Here is a 15,514-nt window from a genome sequence, read left to right as displayed (position 1 = left end):
AGTAATGCCTTTACGTTCCCAGGAGTTTATCTAACTTTATTGTTACGTCGCTCACTCGCCATCGGCATTTACATTGTCTGGCTCACCGTAAGACGGGGATGAAAACGCCAAAGACAGAGTTCAACGAAGTGGCATCAAGACTGGCTGGCACGCATTGGTGGAACACTGGAAAACGCATTATGACACGCAGCAGCAGCAGACTGTGCAGTACGAGACGCAAGGTTTACGTCACACGGACACAGCACACTGTGCAGTGCTTGAAGCGTTTGGGATCCACTGTTCGGAGCGAGACCTGCGTGGCTATGTTACAAAATTCCAAGCAAAACCTCCGTCAGAGAATTTTGAAAACACCTTCAAACTTCTCATCCTTTCGAAACTCAATTTTAAAGGAGGGTCGTGTCCACACAGGACACCTGGGGTGCAAACAAAACCATTTATCAACAGACATTCATTAGCGACTTGTTCCCTTTAATTGTATAACATGAGTGCATCGAGTGTCCTGCCCGCAACTAGCGCCCACGAACCTCCTCTCGGGACGGCTGTCATCGGTCTACTAGCCGTTTCCCTGAGCAGAACCTCCGGCCGCCGCGCTCTCGGGTTCCCTCGCCTCTGAGTGGTCGCGGAGGCTCACAAAATGGCGGACACTCGCGCATGCGCACTCGCGGGGGTTCTCGTGTTCTGTCATAATGGCACGGTAGAGTATTCATGGCCTTTATCCTTTTCTAGGTGCACATCATAATGGGTTATTTTGCACAAGTAATGCCGCCGTCTAAATTGCTGTACACTCCAGGGTAGTTTACGTGGACGCCTACTGCGCTTTATCGACAGACGCATTCGGAACGATTCAAAACCGTACCAAAATGCCGAACTGCAAAGATAAATTTTGATAGCAGCCATAAAACGATGTCGGAGAGATTGCCAGTATGATTAATTAGGCTGCGCGACGTGTTTCTTTAAAACGGGGCGCCAGACGACTAACTACAAGTCCAAACTACGGAAACCGAATCACCGGCCACAACCCGGCTACCAGAAGCTCGCTCGCTGAGAAACCATTTTTTTTTTTTTCCACGTCGCTCACGAACGCTTTTCCAGCTCCCATCGAACAATAAGTACAGGAGAGTTGCGCCTGCACAAGCACCGGGGCAAGAAATGCAATATGCCCAGAATGCAGCGTTCGCACGGCGGAAGCCATTGGTCAGAGTGCAAGGGTTGGGACACGTCAGCCGCTTGTACCTCCTCCTCCGTACCAGCTCAGTCACTGGACTAAGTTGAACCACGTTAGACCGGTTATTGTGGAACAAAATATACCAGTACGAGCGAATGTACCAGTGGATTCCGCGGGTAAGATGCAGAGCAGGCAGTTGTGGTAGTGGTGAATTTTGTAACCCAGTGGAGGAGGTGGTTGTGGCAGCGGTGGCGGCGGCGGCAGTGGTGGTGGTGGAGGAGGTGGTGGTGGAGTTGGCGGCGGTTGTGTGAATGTACTAACGTGTTGCACTGACGTTGTCTGTGATTCGGACACGCTGGGGACACTGGCTGCCTGAGAAGACACCTCTCGTCTGATTATAGAACCGAGGCATTCTGTTTGTCCTTGCCACACTATGGCAGATCGTGACTTTCCTGTCTAATAACTCACGGTTTACGGTAACACCTGCCAATGCTTTCTTCCGGTCATTCAGAAACGGCTGAGAATAGGAAAAAAAAGGTTTAAATCTGTTTTCGTCTTCGCAGAGTTTCTCTTTTTCCTTTTTTTATTTTTATTTTTAGAGCTTGACCTTGTATGGGTTTAAAGACCTAGTCTCCACGGAGGAACATATGTAGGTATGCATGTGTGTGGACGGGAGGGTTGGGGGGGGTTCGGGGTTGGAGCGCACAAGAGCAAATCGATATGGCATCCCCACCACTACCACCACCTCCCAACCCACCCCAGCCGGCTGTGTAACCTCCTCCCCCTTTCCATCCCTCCCATTAAACCACCCCACTTCCCCCCTCTCCCTCCCTCCCCACCCATTCCACCTCCCCCTCTACCTCCCTCCCTCCCCCTACAAACCCAACATCCCCCCTCCTCTCCCTCCCCGCCACCAACCAAACCACCGCTAGTACCTGTTTTCCTCAGTCCTTTTTCTGGGAAATCCTAGTCACCTCCTCCCCTCCTTCCTTTCCCCCCCTTTTTGCCCCTCCTTCTCCCCCCCGCCCTCGTCATTCTTCCTCCTCCCGCCTCCTCTCCCTCCCACCCTCAACCCCCCCCTCCATTCCCGTTCCCCCCTATCACGGAGCCCACGTGGTTCGCTGACGTCAGTACGAGGTGCCGATATATCTATATAAAAAAAATTTCTTCTTCTTCTTATCCTTCTTCCCTCTTCCAAAGATGGCCACGTGGCTTAGTAACAGTTCCTCCCCGGCTCAGGAGTGCATAGGCTCAATAATATCGACAGCTCGTAACTCACGGGCCTTGTCTGAACGTGTATGAGCTGGCGACCAATAGAAACACGGATACATTCCATGCCTCTGTATCGATTGGAAGTACGGAGCCAAGCACGTGGTACGCCTCGGGAGAATGATGCAACCCGCTTTCTCTCTCTCTCTCTCTCTCTCTCTCTCTCTCTCTCTCTCTCTCTCTCTCTCTCTCTCTCTCTCTCTCTCTCTCTCTCTCTCTCTCTCTCTCTCTCTCTCTCTCTCTCTCTCTCTCTCTCTCTCTCTCTCTCTCTCTCTGCATGTGTGTGTGTGTGTGTGTGTGTGTGTGTGTGTGTGTGTGTGTGTGTGTGTGTGTGTGTGTGTGTGTGTGTGTGTGTGTGTGTGTGTTTCGCGCCTTCGATTCTATACACGTGTCCGTCTCTCTATATCGCAAGGCTACATCACGTAAGGAAGAAAAACACACTGCTTATATCTTTCTTTACCAGTCTGCCGGATAACCCAAAGACCTATGATATCAGATAAGGAGTTATGTAGAGTTATGTAGATATATACTTCTCTCAGTGTTTCAATTTGATTCTCTCTCTCTCTCTCTCTCTCTCTCTCTCTCTCTCTCTCTCTCTCTCTCTCTCTCTCTCTCTCTCTCTCTCTCTCTCTCTCTCTCTCTCTCTCTCTCTTGCTTGCTTGCATGTTAATGGCTTATAAGTAATCTTTTCAGTAAAAAATAATGCTATATCATTTTTCCCCATGATATCGCAATGCTGATAAGATAGCTATTATTCAGTTGAGTATTTACACATCAAAGCCATGTTTATATATATATATATATATACCCCCCCCCTTCCTGTTGCAAGCACAAACGTTATCTAAGCTTTCATAAATACCGACAATAGGAGTATTATATAAGCTTTCAAGAGCTTTCCTCTAACTCTGACGATCTTTCAGCATATTGAAGCCAGCTCGGAATATAACCGGAATGTAAGTCATAAAACGGATTGCAATTGATAAAAACTGAAGAATGCTATATCAGGATTTTATCATTTCGTCACCAACCCCTCCCCCCCCCCTCACACACACACACATTGGAGTAACTTAAAACCGCACGTGGGTTGTGAATATAAGGCAATGGTGTGTTTCCGTTAGACATACACGTGGTTGGCTGTCGCTCAGAGGCGCGTGGGGTCTGTGACTTAGAATTTGGTGACTGATAAGGAAGATAAGATGGAAGATAAGGAAGGTTATTTCGTAAGTGACTTCGTTGTTTATGCTTATCAAAGACTTCTCCTCCTCCTTCTTCTTCTTCTTCTTCTTCTTCTCCTTCTTCTTCTTCTTCTTCTTCTTCTTCTTCTTCTTCTTTCCCGTGGTGATCTCCAGGGTAATTATTTTACGCACTATATATTCTGAAAATGTTACTGTTTATTTGTATGTCCATTATCTTTATCAATGCTAGTGTTGTTATAGCTGTATTTGTTTTATTATTAATATTATTATTATTATTATTATTATTATTATTATTGTTGTTGTTGTTGTTATTATTGTTATTATTATTGCTGTAATTATTATTGTTATTGGTATTATTATCATTATTATTATTATTATTATTATTATTATTGTCTCATTGTTGTTATTAATATTATTATCATCATCATTATCATTATCATCTCACCTTTGTTATTGTTATTATTAATATTGTTATTGTTATTATTATTAATATTGTTGTTATTGTTATTATTATTAATATTGTTTTTGTTGTTATTACTATCATTATCATTAAAATTATCAATATTTTTATTAGTATTATTTGATTCTTTATAGATGTCATCATCATCATCATCATTATTATTATTATTATTATTATTGTTATTTTATTGCTATTTATTATTATTATTATTATTATTATTATTATTTTGTTGTTGTTGTTGTTGTTGTTGTTGATGTTGTTATTTTTGTCTTTATTATTATTGTTGTTGTTTTGTTGTTATTGTTGTTATTACTGTTACTATTATTATTAATTATTATTGTTTGTACTATTATCATTATCCATGCCACTATTATTATATATTTTTATATTGTTACTATAACTCATTATTGTTTTTGTTATTATCTTCATTGTTTATTATTATTGTTATTATTATTATTATTATTATTATTATTATTATTACTATTATTATTATTATACGAAAGTTTCCTTAGATCTGCTAATTAAAATCAAACACCGAGTCACTACCAGCGACCTAGGGTGATTGAAGTGTGAGGCAATGGAACATCAACGAAAACATGCATAATATGCAGAACAACCACAAATCAAAACATCCAGTCAAATCAATTCACGCACACAAAGAACACATCAGATTGATAATGCTCTTCTGAGAACATGTGCTGTGCTGTTTAAGACTATTTTTTGGATTTCTTCTAATTTTGGATTTCCTGGTATTTGCTCAAGAAACTTATCTGTACCTTTTTTTATAAGGCCAAGAGCTCCAATAACAACAGGCAAAGTTTTGGTTTTTAAATGCCATATCTTTTCCACCTCTATTTCCAGGTCTTTATACTTTGATATCTTTTCGAACACTTTTGTTAGGACGTTTCTGTCTGAAGGGATGCTCATATCTATAAACAGGCAAGTGTTGTATATTTTGTCGTTGATGACGATATCTGGATGATTTGCCTATATAGTACGATCTGTGTGAATTGGAAAGTTCCACAAGATTGTAGCATCTTTGCCTTCAGTAACTGGCTCTGGATGGTGTTTGTACCATTTATCCTGTGTTCCGATAGAAAAGTGTTTGCAGATCTTCTAGTGCAGGTACTTGCCCACTCTGTAGTGTCGATTTTTGTACTCATTCGGTGTTAATATTGAGCAACCAGATACAAGGTGATCAATTGTCTCAACCTTGTCTTCACAAAACCTACACTTTGAGTCAGTGCCATTGTGCAAGATGTTAGCTTGATAGTTTCTAGTAAACAAACTTTGATCTTGGGCTGCAAGAATAAAACCCTCTGTTTCCCCTTTTAGTCCAGAGCTAAGCCACTGATGGGTTGCAATTTCATCTATATCAGTGTGTTTGCTTCGAGTTGCAAGCTGTCCGTGGAGAGGCTTTTCATGCCACCTAGATTTAAGTTTTTCTTGTCCGACCTTCTTTGCTTTTTGTTTTTTATGTTTAGCAGCCAGTGTTGGCAACATATGTTTGATATTTTCGCTCTCAATACCTATTTCCTGAGAAAATTTATTTGATTCCTTTACTATTGAGTGTAACCTTTTAGAGTTTTCATGTACTCTAACTAATTGAAGCATCCAATCGCTGGTTAGATCTAAGTATTGCAAGAGACCAATTGTTGTTGTTTTGTACGATAATTCCAACTGCATCATCCCCCTACCTCCTTTACTTCTAGGGACGTACAGACGGTCTACGTCTGATTTAGGGTGATACATTCTGTTGCATGTCAATTGCTTCCTATTTTTGGTGTCAATTTGTTTGAGTTCATGTAAGTTCCAGTCTATCACATTAAAACTATATGTAACCACAGGTATTGCAGGAGTGTTGATTGCTGTTAGTTTGTTCTTTGAGTTTAATTCTGTTTTCAGGATTGACCTTACTCTACGGATGCATTCTGTACGTATTTTTTTCTTCATCTCCTTCGTTTATTCCTAGATATTTATAGGTTTCTTCCTGATCCAATTCTTATATTACGGTATCAATACTTAACTTTATATTGTCAGATGTCACTAGTTTTCCTTGCTTAAAGGTTGCTTTAGCACACTTATCGAGACCAAACTTCATGCCTATGTCATCACTGAAATCTTTTACAGTTTTCAGCAACCTTTCCAATTCATTATCATTCTGAGCGTAAAGTTTCAAGTCATCCATATAGAATAAATGATTGATCTTTTTGTCCATGATCTTATATCCATACCCTGTGTTGTTAAGAAGCTGGGAGAGTGGGATAAGTGCCATACAGAATAAAAGAGGGGAAAAAGAGTCACCCTGGAAGATTCCGCATCTGATTCGCATGTTGTTTGAAATAAGAGTACCGTTCATGTGTTTGAGAGTAAGACTCCCGTTGTCTCCCATAATGTCATGCTGTTTCGAAGAAAGTTGATTAAGACAGGAGAGACTTTGAGAATTTCTAAGGATTTCAAGATCCAAGAGTGTGGGACACTGTCAAAGGCTTTTTTATAGTCGATCCCAGCAGTACTTAGATGTCTCTGTTTAGTATGAGCATTTTCGAGAATCATTTTATTTATGAGCAGTTGATCTTTACATCCGTATGATCCTCTGCAACATCCTTTTTGTTCGTTGGGAAAAATATTTTGTTCTTCCATGTATCTGTAGGTTCTTTCAGTTAGGATTGCGGTAAGTAATTTATAGGTGGTTGTTAAGCATGTAATGGGTCTTTAGTTTTTTGGGTTATCTGTTTCGTTACTTTTGGCCAAGAGATAAGTAGTCCCTTGACATAACCATTTAGATGTTAAGTTAGGCTTTATTATAATTGAGTTAAAAAGATGTTAATTTGGCCATGCGCTGAAGAGAGAGTATTAAGCCAAAAATTTGGGATCTGGTCAACCCCAGGTGATTTCCATTTATGGGACTTTTTTAGTGCGTTTTGAATTTCTTCAGTGGTAATATTTTCCCATTTTTGTTCGGGAATATCCCTAGTGCTATTCTCAAAATCTCGTATCCATGCGTTTTCATTGTATTATTTATCTTTTCCCCAGATATTGTTCCAAAATTCCCAGACTTTTTCTTCAGATGGTATAGCTTCTACAAGAGTTGTTTCTTTTCTTATTTCGCGGTAAAATTTCTTCATGTCAGTCTCAAACATTTTATTCTGCCTGAAAAAACTTTTAGCGTTTGTCATATCTACGTAACCTTTGTGCCTTAACCTGAAGTTCTTGTTTAAGCTCTTTGTGTTATTATCTTCATTGTTTATTATTATTATTATTATTATTATTATTACTACTTTTTATTTATTACTATTATTATTATCATCGTTAATGTCACTATTATTTTTATCATTATTGTTATTGTTCTTATTAATTTTATGTGGTATGATTATTATTGTTGTTACTGCTACTATTGGTATATAATTATCATTAATATTGTTGATATTATTGCTTTTGTTATTATTGCCATCTTTATTATTGTTGTTGCTGTTACTATTACTATTGATAATTATTATTATTATAGTTATTATATAATTAATATTACTATTTTTGTTATTATTATGGGTTGTTGAAGGTATTGTTTATATTATTTTTATTTTATTGAACAGAGAAAGATTTTGTAATTTTGTTAACGGATGGTGTTAGTGACATTTTTATTGTTGATATAACGTGAATTAATGTGATGATGTAAGAATTATGTAAATTTTCCTTTGTTTTCTCTTTATTTTAGTTTGAATTCATGGCCAATATTTTCATATATTTTTTCTTGTTTTAATTTAGTTTTTTATCTTCTCTAATTCTCAGATAAGAAAATATTGTGAAAAATAAAGTTAAAGAAAAGAAAAAAAAAAACAATTCTCTTCCGACTGTTCAAAAATAAAAAAGTCATGGCTATGTTTCTATAAAAGAAAATGGGTTGAAGGTAAAGATAAACAGAAAACGTGAAGTCAACAGAAAACGATCAGGGTAGACTAGCGATTTATTATTCTCACGAATATTGTTGCTTTTGTAGTTATTCTCTTTCTCTTTCTTGTTTTATTTTATCATCATTATTATTATTATTCATGTTTCTTTCTTTTTATTATTATTATTTTATTATTATTATTATTATTATTATTATTATTATTATTATTATTATTATTACTGTTTTTGCTTTTGTTGTGATTATCATCATCATTACTTATAATAATAATAATAATAATAATAATAATAATAATAATAACAACAATAAAAACAATATTAACTATTAGTAGTAGTAATAGTAACACCATTAAAACTACTACTACTACTATTGTTTTTTTTCTTCATTATTATTGTTAGTAATATTATTGTTGTTGTTATTGTTGCCGCTGCTGTTCCTGTTATTATTATTATTATTATTTTATTGTTATGATGATGATGATGATGATTATTATTATCATCATCATTATCATCATCATCATCATCATCATCATCATCATCATCACCACCACCACCACCACCCCACACCACATCATCATCATCATCATCATCATCATCATCATCATCATCATCACACACCACCACCACCCACCACACCACCACCACCACCCACCACCACCACCATCATCATCATCATCATCATCATCATCATCACCATCACCACCATCACCACCACCAATCATCACTTTCCTCACAATTACCTACTTATTTCTCCACCATCCCTCCCCGCACAATCATTACGCGTTACCTTAGTATTGAGAACCAGATTCAGATAACGTACATTGACGCTACGATAAGGTTATATACAGAATTAGAACATCCTGGTGCATTTTTATACCAAGAGAATCCTGCTGTGAATTAGGATATTTTGTTGCAATAGGGATCTCTGTTGTAAATTGGGATATTAGGTTGCAATAGGAACTCTGCTGTAAATTAGGATGTTTGTTGCAATAGAATCTCTGTTGTAAATTAGGATAGTTAGTGAAATGAGGGCGCGCAGGTGTTGTACAGTGTTCATTGAAAAAATAGAGTTTATTCTTCGGATGAAGAGAAGAAGAAAAGGAAAATAAGGAGAGAGAGAGAGAGAGAGAGAGAGAGAGAGAGAGAGAGAGAGAGAGAGAGAGAGAGAGAGAGAGAGAGAGAGAGAGAGGTGGAAAAGGAAAAAGATGGGGGAACAAGAATGATACGAAAAAGAAGAAGAAAAAAAGAAAGGTTAGTTTGTGTCTCATTGGAATTAGCTTGCTATGCAAATTCGCTGTCAATAGTTCTGTTAATTCTCATGAAACTGTGACTCTCATGAGGAATAAGATTAGACAAATACAGTGGCTTTGGGTACAGATATTTCTTATAAGTGTGCCAGCGTGATTATGTATGTTTTTCCCCGGTTGAAGATTAAGCCATAAATGTTTGATCTAGATTCCTCAATAACATCATAGGTTGTTTGGCGTCATACTGCCTTGCAACAACGTGAAATGCACCAATTTAGTTATTTCTAAGGGCAATAATCTGTGTTCTGGTACATATAAGAGACCCAAGTTATAATGCATAAAAATGGAATAATCACTTAAGATATCTCATAGTAATCCAAAATCATATGTATGAATTGTTAAACATGATTTAATATAAACTTTACGCTTTAAAGGATATATATATGATTCTATAGATACAAAAATGGGCTCTATTTTTTTTTTATCTTCAAATTATCAAAGGGGGATCTGAACTCAGCCATTTGTCATCAGTACAGTATATATATATAACTAATCCGTTCTTAGTAACATTAATACCATTGTGAAAGTAATGTAATAATATTATCAAAGTGAATTTTCAGCGATAGCAAGATCAAAGCGAGAAGGAAACAGGTATGTACCGAGTTTCTGATACATATTGACACCTTGACAGTAGTAACAAGTTTATCGTAATGATTATTACTGTTATCATTATTATTATTGTTGTTGTTATTCCTACTTCTACCACCACCACCACCACTACTACTACTACTACTACTACTACTACTACTACAACTACTTCTATTTCCTTGGGTAGAAAAAAACAACGATGTTTGATAATGCCATTAGAAAATTATTATTATGATTGTTATTACTCCTACCCACCACCACCACTACTACTACTACTACTACTATTTCCATGAAAAAAAGAACTATGATAATGTCGTGAGAAATATGATCACAGTAATAACAACATTAATGATAATAGTAATGGCCTTGATAATACTCTCCCCTATCATAAATCGCTCTTGAAAGCAGAAATTAATATGCGGAAAAGAAAAAGTTCAGAACCAATCCACTCATAATTAGAACTCCATGCTCCACGACCCTCCCTTCTGTTCATGTTATACTTGGTTATATCACGACTTCGCGAATAGAACTTTTATGACAAAAAATAATCCATCTCCTTGACGTTGTGAAATTCTTACACAACGCTTTCTGATTAGTAAAAAATAACATTGAATAAATAAATAATTATAATAATTATTATAATTATAATAATGATGATTATAATAATTGGATTATAATGATGAGGATGATGATAAATAGTAATAATAATAACTAATAATAATGATTTGGATGATAATGATAATAATATCGATTATGATGGTAAATGATAATAATAATAATGATAATCATAATAACAGAGAAACTAAACACTATTACTAGGGAATATAGTTTTTCATACGTTAATCTTAGGCTTATTACAACGCTTTCAAGACAACCGTAACCCACGTTTTAAATGAAGTCGAAAAGAAACGGGGGACTGTGTGATTCATTTTCCTAAATCAAACTAATAATTTTAGGTCTATAACACTTACTCCATGTGTATGAAAGGTTATATAGGAAAGTTTGTGGGGGATAGGGCCAGCTGTACCCAAAGTTATACGGATTTCTTCCTTTCCAAAGTACACTTATTGTTAGTAGTAGTAGTAGTAGCAGCAGCAGTTGCTATTATTACTATATATTATTATCTCCATCAGCTATCAAATACATATAAACAGTTGTCTATATCCGAAAGTTAGTCTATCATGATCTCCACAGAGGCATCTTCCAATCTTGCAGCAAAGGATATTTTGCTTACTTGGATTAAAGAGGATATCCTAGCAACACATACAACAACTCTGCTCTATAGAAATTGGCTGAGTGGAGTTCCTTGATCCTATCCAGATTAGTATTCCGTAGTGTTTGATTGCTGGTATGCTATTATAGATCATAAATTTTATGAAGTGTGTATTCTGGTGATGTGTATGTTAGTCCATCGTATAAGTATACTTGAAACACATTTAGGACCTTTTTGAATAAAGTATTTGATTCACAGTTTTCTCTCTCTCTCTCTCTCTTTGATATGTGTACATGCTGTGAATATTTTTATTTATTCCGTTTTATTTTTTTATGCGTGTGTTTATGTATTCTTGTGTAATTATGAACCATGCACCACATTCGGAAGCAGTACATTGGAATAATGTCAATTATAATACTCGTCCTCGATACACGAAACTTTGAGAGGAAATAAGGATTGGAAGAATTGAAAGAATCTTTAGCATAAACTTGTTTTTCATGAGATCCCAAGCTTGTGTGCTGCAATGCTTAAAGTAATGGTGTGTACAGTAATCAATGAATATTTATAACATAAAGGAACATACAGTCAGCATACTCCCATACTTCTAGAGTTTTTTTTATGTGATTACCTTACCCTTCCTTTGCTCCGTTTCCATTAATTTACTATATTCATCTGATAATTTACATCATTTCTGGAAACAAAACACCTTAATGTGACGCTTCTTTTCTGAGTTAAATGCCCTGCCGATTATGCATTCAGCATATGAATCTGTAAACTGGTGTAGTGGGCGAGTTACCTTAGCGCATTTGAGATTTTTCAAGGTGTCCATTCACTCAGCAACTAAATGACTCGGCAACTGTTCCGCTTCTTGTACTGAGACACAACATGCATAAGTTTCAAGACAGGTTATTAATGGAATTAATCATAGGATGTTTTATTACACCTTGGGCTCTCCTAGATGTAATGAAAACTGGGTTTCGGGTAAACCATACTCTGTACATTCGTTTCACTTGATCTTCGTGAAAGCGATACTAGACATCGAAGCTATAATGATATGCTGATTTCCCCACTATTTTCAATGAGTATATCAATTCAGTTCATAAATCATATCGAAATACCTATGAATATTAATTAACACGACGTTTTATTTTTTCTGTATGTCATAAGTAGTAGATTGTTCCTATCATTATTAATTATCAGTATAGTTATCCCTGTATTTACCATCATTATGGTAATTTGTCACTATCATTTCCGTTGTTTTTGTTGTTATTGTTGCTGCTGCTGTTGTTGTCAACGTCATCATCATTCCTAACCACAAAACTACCACTACCACCACCATCACAACCAACAACCCACAGATTTTACCACAAACACAAAACACAGCACTCGAAAAGTAACGAACCACTTGCCTATTCTCTTTGGTGACTCCCCGCAGAGCAAAAGGTTGGGTTGGAAGTATCCTCGTATCCTTGGCCCGGGCGTTCACTTACATGGCAGTACATAACAGGGTCTCCGTTCGGCTAGGTTAGAGCTGTGGCGATCTCTCTTCCTCCTTCTGGTACGGTAAGGCTGTTGCCTGCTTGTCTGTCTCTTGAATTCGTTGTGTTTGGGTGATGCTTGCTTTAATAATTATTATTACTACCATTACTACTACTGCTGCTGCTACTACTATTACTCCTAGTACTACTACTACTATTACTACTAGTATTACTACTACTATTTCTACATCTATTTCCACTACTACTATTACTACTACTACTACTACTACTATTACTAGTTCTACTACTACTACTATTTCTACATCTACTAATATTACTACTTTACTACTACTACTACTATTACTACTACGACTACAGCGTTTTTACCCTGTTAAATCCGGGTGCTTCGCGTAGCTAAAATCTGGGCATTAGGCTTATTTGATTGGTGACTCTCCCTGGTATGTGGCTTCTAGGCCCGGCACACACGAGCACTAGTGTGTGGTGTTAAGACTCTTTGCCTCCCCTTTGTAATGTTATATCTTTTTAGCTTCTTTTGCCATTTTCCAATGACTATATTGATCATTTGATATGCTGTATCAAAATCATTTCCTTGGAAAGACTTCCATATTATCTCTCCAGGCATTCCATAACTAAGTGCAACAAAAGTATAACAATAAGTAACATTTATTTATTCATTATTTATGCATTGTGTGTGTGTGATTTATTATTATTAATAATAATACTGTTATTATTATTATTATTATTATTATTATTATTATTATTATTTTTTTTATCTTTATTTATTTTTTTTTTTATTATTTTATTATTATTATTATTTTACATAATATACAGTTTTCCGTAATACTACCTGTGCCCCCGGTCACGTCAGCCAGGAATAAGGTCCTCAGTATTGGAAACAGCGTCCTCCCTGAAGCCGGCGCTCTTCCGGTCATAGCACACTGATAGTACGAGTCCACCCTCGTTTACCAGTGGGAATAATGCAGGAGCCTCATCCCAAGTGCCCCCTGAGTCTGATATTCTTCCAAGAGCTTTGTACATGCATGACGAGTTGTTTCCTTCACCCGGCCCTCAGCCAAAATTTTCCAGGTCACGTCATCAGAATCCAATTGGCTGCTACTCCTACTACTACTACTACTTTTACGGCTCCCACTACTGCTATTACTACTACTATTACTGTTACTACTACTACCACTACTGCTATTACTACTACTGCTGTTACTACTACTACTACCACCACTACTGCTATTACTGCTACCTACTGCTACTACTACTGCTCCTACTACTACTAATGTTACTACTACTGCTACTACTACTACCGCTTCTACTATTGTTACTGCTACTGCTACTACTACTACTATTACTATTACTGTCACTACTACTACCACCACTACTGCTATTACTGCTACTGCTATTACTACTACCGCTTCTACTATTGTCACTACTACTGCTACCACTACTACTACAACTGTTACTATTACTACGATTGTTACTACTACTGCTGCTACTGTTATTACTGTTACTACTACCATTGTTACCACTACTACTACTGTTACTACTGCTGTTATACTACTACTACTGTTACTGCAACTTCTACTGTTACTACTACTATTACTGCTACTACTACTACTTCTGCTGCGCTTGCATGCTGTCGCTTGTGTCGTATTATTGTTATCATTATGGAAAATGGCTGTGATAACAGCAAAGAAACAGACACATTAGTCGTAGTGATGATGGCAATCTCAAAGGTAAGAATAGCAACAAAAGTAGCACAACGGTAGCCATGGGGTTAAAAGTTTTTCCCCATTCCTCCCTCCCTCTCTCTCTCTCCCTCCTACTCTCCCTCCCTCTCTCCTCTCTCTCTTCTTTCTCTCTTTCCCCCTTTTTTCCCCTCTCTCTTTTCCCCCTCTCTCACTCCTCCCTCTCTCTCTCCCTCTCTTTTCCCCTCTCCCCCCCCCTCCCCCCCCCCCCCCTTTTCTCTTCTCTCTCTCTCCTCTCTCTCCCCCTTCTCTTCCTCTCTTCTCTCTTCTCTTCCCCCCCTCTCTCTCTCTCTCTCCTTTCTTTTTTTTCCTCTCTCCTCACTCTCCTCTCTCTCCTCTCTCCCTCCCTCTTCTCTCTCTCTCTCTTTCTTTCTTTTCTCTCTTTCTTTTCTTTTTCCCTTTCTTTTTCTTTCCCCCCCCCCCTCCCCTCCCTTTTCCTCTCTCTCTCTCTCCTCTCCCCCTCTCCCCTTTTCCCTTTTTTTTTTCCCCCCCCCCCCCCTCCCTTACCCCCCCCCCCTTTTTTTTTTTTTCCCCCCCCCCTTTCCCCCCCTCCCCTCTCCCCTTTTCTCCCTTTTTCTCTTTATTTTCTTTCTTTTTCTCTCTCTCTCTCCTCCCTCTCTCTCTCTCTCTCTTTTTTCTCTCTCTCTCTCCCTCTTCTCTTTCTCTCTTCTCTCTCCCTCCCCCCCCCCTCTCTCTCTCTCTTTCTCTTCCTCTCTCCCCCTTTTCCTTTCCCCTCTTTTTTTTTCTTTCCTCTCTCCTTCTCCTTCTTCCTTTCTCTCTTCCCTCTCTCTCTCCCTCCCTTCTCTCTCTCTCTCTTCTCCCCTCTCTCTCTCTCTCTTCTCTCTCTCTTTCCTCTTCTTTCTTCTCTTTTCCCTCTTTCTCTTCTCCTCCCCCTCTCTTTCCTTTCTTCTCTCTTTCTTTCTCTTTCTCTTTCTTTCTCTTCCCCCCTCCCCCCCCTCTCTCTCTCTCTCTCTCTCTCTCTCTCTCTCTTTCCTCTCTCGTCTCATCTCTTCTTTCTCTTTCTTCCTCTCTCATCTTTCCTTTTTTCCCTTTTGGTTTTCTCCCCCCTTTCTTTTAAAAAAAAAAAAGACCCAAAAAAATTAAAAAAGATTTTCGTTTTTTTTAAAAATATTAAAAAAAAAAAAAAAAAAAAA

General features: G+C 37.7%; 1 protein-coding gene across 5 annotated transcripts in view; it reads left to right on the top strand.

The window, feature by feature from the left end:
- Window positions 1-692: 692 nt before the first annotated feature.
- Window positions 693-15,514, top strand: part of LOC119580367 — a 31,590-nt gene continuing 16,768 nt past the window's right edge. The window contains exons 1-2 of one of the 5 annotated variants that reach the window (XM_037928479.1): window positions 693-1,341; window positions 12,540-12,662. The gene's annotated coding sequence lies outside the window, so the exon portion shown is untranslated. Of the gene's footprint in view, window positions 1,342-1,457; window positions 1,703-3,292; window positions 3,655-12,539; window positions 12,668-15,514 lie in introns of those variants that run through there. The other 4 variants (XM_037928480.1, XM_037928478.1, XM_037928483.1 and 1 more) reach the window with 4 other exon arrangements.

Source organism: Penaeus monodon, chromosome 13, assembly GCF_015228065.2.
Source record: "Penaeus monodon isolate SGIC_2016 chromosome 13, NSTDA_Pmon_1, whole genome shotgun sequence".
NCBI classification, from domain to species: Eukaryota; Metazoa; Arthropoda; class Malacostraca; order Decapoda; family Penaeidae; genus Penaeus; species Penaeus monodon.
This window is presented reverse-complemented; position numbering and strand designations above follow the sequence as displayed.